The sequence below is a fragment of the Microtus ochrogaster genome, unplaced genomic scaffold, assembly GCF_000317375.1.
Source record: "Microtus ochrogaster isolate Prairie Vole_2 unplaced genomic scaffold, MicOch1.0 UNK75, whole genome shotgun sequence".
NCBI lineage: Eukaryota > Metazoa > Chordata > Mammalia > Rodentia > Cricetidae > Microtus > Microtus ochrogaster.
In genome coordinates, this window is record NW_004949173.1 from 180989 (window position 1) to 186522 (window position 5534).

Here is a 5534-nt window from a genome sequence, read left to right on the forward strand (position 1 = left end):
CCACACACATGTCCACACACAGATTTTCATGTGTGTTCCATAGCATGTGCATGTGCTCTCTCTCCCTTCCCCCACCACACACATGTCCACACACAGATTTTTTTAAAAGGTGTTCCACAGAAAGGAAAAAAATAGCTCAACTTCTAAGTTTTCCATTTACTAAAAGAACTTTGCAGATAACCATCATTCATTGGTATCTGCCTGGGAGTCACTGTCAATATATCTAAGGGACACACTGATTAGAGCAAGGCACAAAGTGGGCCCCTGTGTCATACATCTCTAGTCAAATGTTTCCATCATTTCTCTCATTCTTTGCTGTGGAGGCCTTATGAACATCTGCCTTTCCCAGACGTGATGAATTGCATCCTTCCTTAAACTGTAAGACACAATTAGAGTCTTCCCTTGAGTTGAGAAAAGTGACTAATGATGGTGTGCTTCTGGGCATTGGTGAGGCCATGGGGCAGCAGCAGGAGGCTCCGCCCACCTTCCAAGACCTTTCCTTCTCTGAAACTACCCTGCATCTGTAATAAGAGCCCTGTTTCTTCCACCTTCCACCTCACATTTGGTTTGAATGAGAATGGCTCAGATGTTTGAAAGCTTAATTCTCATCTGTGGAACTATTTGGGAAGGATTAGAAAGTGTGGCCTTGCTGGAGGAGACGTGTCACAGGGGTGGGCTTTGAGGCTTCAAAATCTCCCACCATTCCCAGTGCTCTCTCTCTCTTTCTCTGTCTCTCTTCAACTTACAGATGGGCTTTTAGGCATTCCTGTTGCTATGGTTTTGCTCCACTAGCATGATCTCCTACCCTCTGAAACTAAGCCCAACTAACTGCAATGGCCATGGTGTTTTGTCACAGCAGTAAAAGTAACCAAGACATGTACCTCAAATCCAGATATAACTTTCATAAGAAAACTTGGTAATGTCATTACTAGATTAACATGACTAGGCCTGGACTGGTGCAATGGCTCTGCAGGTGCAAACTCTTGCCACACAAACCTGGCAACCCAAGTTTTATGAGGAGGAAAACTGACTCCCTAAATATTATCCCCTGACTTCCTTATATACACCTACTATGGCTATGGCTCTGTCTTTCTCTCATAATAAAATTAAATGCAAGTATTTGGGCCTCATATTTTTCCATGTCCTCCCTTCTCTTTGCAGTGTGAGTGTGTTACAGAGCCAGGCCTCCACTGTCTGCAGCCTGTTTGCCATTCTTCCTCCCACTCCTGACCTCTGCATAGACTGGTTCATGCTCACATTCTTCTGTCCCTGCACAATTGTCAGATTCTTCTGGCCTTAGAATAGGTCTTCTTCCCGCAAGTGTCCTGGCCCTTTCCTGCATCCCAGCATCTGCCCTTCCGGGAGGCTTTCAGAGCTCCCTCTGGAGTACATCAGAGGCTGCAGGAGGGTGGAGTCACGTCTTTCCTTCTCATCTTTGCACGCTCAACTCCCAGCTAGTCCGGAGCACTTCCAGTATCTATCCACCAGTATTAGATTCCGTCTCTGCTTAAGAGCTTGAAGTCCTGACATTCTGAGGCCCAAGGTAAGAAAGCCAGCCATAGCTGGAGCCTGTTGTTTTCAACGGGCTGAAGAGCAGGAAGCGGGAGAGATGAACTTCCGGAGCTCCAGAATAATGAAGACATCAGGAGCTCCTACACCTAGATTGTAAGAGTGAAGGACATCATGTTAGGAAGCACCGTGCAGGGCATCTACCCAAGAAAATGCTGTGCTTCCTAGAAGTACTGTCACTGTTATCTCCTGTCTCTATCTCTCTGTCTTTTCACTGTGGTCAGTGTTGACTCTGTTCTTCCAGGGTCCCCACTTCCTGTGTTCTTGGTGATCTTTGCTACATCTGTTGTCATCAGTGCTGTGAGCCTGAGCCCCACCCTACCTAGGAGATTCTTAGCAGTGCCCTAATCCTCACCCTCTGATTAGAAACTGATGTGGAGGAGGCGGTGACAGTGGACAGATGGGACAGAGCTGCAGCAGGAGCCATTTCTGCCCAGGAGGTGGTGTTAGGCAGATTCCCAGAGAACATAGGAGGCTGTCCTGTGTAAGTACCGCAGGGAAGGTTGCCTTGGTTCTTTTGGCTGATGGATGGATACACTTGAGCTACGAGGTGGTTCTTCTGTCCTTGTGTCCTAAAGTCCTCTTGCCTGGGACTGCAGTTGGGTTCCGGACACATGACATTTCTAAGCCTCCAGTCATTTAGAGGCTGGTGCTGAAGGGGGGGGGGGAGCTGTGAGTCAGTGAGTGGCCCAGGTGAGGCCTTTCTCCAGAGGTGAAGAATGAGTTTGAATTCCAGGTGACCCCCTAACCCCCAAAGCCCTCTCAATTTCTCGACCCTCACTGGTCCTGACCCGGCTGTGCCCCCAGAGGTGAGCAGGCAATCTTCACCCCTTCACAGGCTTCATTCACACCCATTCAGCAGCTCAGGACCTGAGCTGATCTCATAAGGCAGGTGAAACTTATTGTCAACACTCTTTCTGTATCCTTATCTCTGAAGAAAGATTTTTCCATTCAAGGGGGCTGTGGCTGCAGAAGGAGGGGGTTACAGACCCAGGGCCCTAGAGAGCAGTGAACCTGAAACTTGTTTACAGGGAGGTCTCAGACCTCAGGTCCCAACATTAGAGCAACACTGAGCATCTACACCAAGCCTCCGAGGTACCCAGCTCCAGCATGGCTGTACTTGATCTCCAGCATGACATCACAGGGGCTGCTCCCTGTTTAAACCAGAAGGAAGACGCTTGGCACAGTTACTTGCTAGAAGTGTTAAAGCTCTGAACTTTGGTCCAGTCTGAACTATCTGCCCCATTAGAGAGTGGGGCTGGAAGGGCTGTGTTTGCACTTGTGTTTGTACTCCTTCCCACGTCCTTTCCTAATTCAGTTCTTCCATTCTCTCCCCTTCTCTTCATTTCTTTAGTCTTTTCTGTCTTTGTTTAAATAAAATACCCCAACTTTAAATTGTTTAGTTTGTTTGTTTTAAATAATATAAAAATAATTCATGTTTATTTTCTCTGGCATCCCTACTTTATCTCATCTGGCGATGCCACACAGGAGCGTAAAGCATCTCTCCCTCAGCTGCAGCATCACAACTGCCCACCTGACAATATTCTGTTGCTAAGCTGTGGGGTTCAGTAGTTAGGTAGTGTCAGTGAGGTTTTGACTTAGAGTAGGAGGGATTTCTCAGGACATGACCTCATCCTAAACTGAAGATCATCTGTATATACCAAAAGCCAGTACTGTGGATGCTGAGGACATAAGGGAGGAAAAGAGCCTTCCTCTCATGGAGTTTGCCACACAGAAGCCTCCAGTGTTGGGAAGTTTCTCTGAGTGTGTGTGTGGGGGGGGGTCTTAATGACTTAGGAGTCTGCAAATTTGTTCACATGATTTTCTCCATTTATGCACCCCCCACCGTGACTCAAATTAGTCAAAGGCAATAGACAAAAATTAAACAGTGCTGTGTTATAACATTTACAAGTCGCTGTACAATAACTCTGCACAGGCAGTGTGTGGTGCTGTGCTGCAAGTCTGCTCCTGTGCTTTCTCCCAAGGCTTTTCACTAATGAATTTTCCACAAAACTGCATTCCCAGACAGATTTAGTTGTCCCTTATTCGTGTCTGTGGTGGAAAAGCATCCCATCGTGGAACTCGTGCATGATATCTTTGTCCAGTCCACTGACGAACATTTGGTTTGTCTCTCATTTGTGCCTGTTTAGAAACAAACTGCCATGAATGCCCATGCCTGTTCCCTTGTGCACACATGCCAGAGTGATGGACAAACTGTGTGCGGGGGCTCCCTTCCTGATGGACATCTTGAAATGGTTATTATATTTTTTTTTATATATTGGAATCTTTAGCTCACGTGAGAATTATTTTCACTGCTTCTTTGTTTGTTTTTTTTTATGTAGTCTCCCCTTTTGAGCCTCGACACCCTCGTGTTTCCATGTTCTCGTAGAAACTCAGTGTGTTTGCAGGGTTCTCTAGGACCCCAGCACTTCTTGTCTGCTCTTCCTGCAGGGCGCTGCTGATGGAAGATGCTTCTGTGTTAGTGTGATAATTCCAAACTGAATAGTCCTTTCTGTCCCATCCTTGAACACTAGGGGCCCGAGGCAGAGGGTTTCTTTCGTGTGTGGACTTCATTTGCTTCTGTCACTCACTGACAGTTTTGAGTTCCGGGACTGACTGATGTTCGTGAAGCCTCCTGGTGGTAGGGAATCTGCTGAGTTTTGGTGCTTCACGGAAATAACTTTCAGCACCCCCATTCAAATCTGGAGTTGATGAGGTGATTTTGTTTTATGCTGGATCCCGACTCTGTGCACAGCTCCTCTGCTGACGACCAGACCCATAACTGCTTTCCAAAACATGCTGAGATGACCAATGGTGAAGTTTACAAATCTGCCTTCATCTCCACTTCCTGTTCCGGGTTGACTCAGTCACTTAGATATTAACCTGACTGACTGTTCTCTACATTTTCATCAGCTCATGGTTGTTAATGAAGAAAATAAATTTTATCTAGCAACTTTATTTAAGGGGAAAGTTCGTGTGTGATCTACCATACAGTTGGTCCTGAGAGTAGTTTTTTAAATGTCAGTTATTTGCTGAGTGTGTGTCACACCCAGTCCCAGCACTTGGGGAGCTGAGATGAGAATATCCTAAGTTCCAAGAGAAACTGAGCTACATGAGACTTTGTCTCAACCCTTCCCAACCTCCAAAAAATATAAACAAAAAAGCACCAAAAGAAAATCCATGGTCTTAGGTGGCTAAAGTTGAAGAAACTGTAGGATGCTAACTTTTTTAAAGGGTTGTTGTTTCTCAAAGAAGAAAACAGTATTTTTCTCAAAGTAAGTTGGTTGGGATTGGTGTCATTTAGGCATAAGATGATGAATTGTGAATCTTTTCCCTCCATTCCATGTGACATGTGTCATTAAGGAATCGCTTTACAGTGGTTCTATGTGTATGACAAAGCGTACATAGCAACCAATTCATATCTGCATTCCTTCCAAGAACAAGAGTTGTTTAAAAGTTCCAAAGGGTGGCTAGGAACAGTGGCAAATGAACCTACCAGTCACTACTTTTTTGACCAAATTTGCTGTTATTCATAGTCTCAGCAATTCAGTCAATAGGAAACAAATCTAAAGTTATTCATATGAGCTCAGCAGAAGAAAGACTGTACTGTATGTAGACAGCAAGAACATTGAAAACTGTGTGGATTTTTTCATCAATCTCAGTCATTTATTAGGTGTCATGTCAAGCTATTTCTGCACACTGGTGATTTACCACACTCCAAGCTTAGTCTTCTGTTTTTCTATCTGAACATATTGGGGTATCAGTGAGAGAGACAATGTGTGTGCAGGTTACACAGGCAGGGTTCGGAGTCAGCCCACCTGGATCTAAATCTTAATTCTTTAAAACATGCCTGAGCCTTTGCTGGAGAGGATGTGGAGGAAGGGGTACCCTCATCCATTGCTGGTGGGAATGCAAACTTGTGCAACCACTTTGGAAAGCAGTGTTTCGGTTTCTCAGGAAATTCG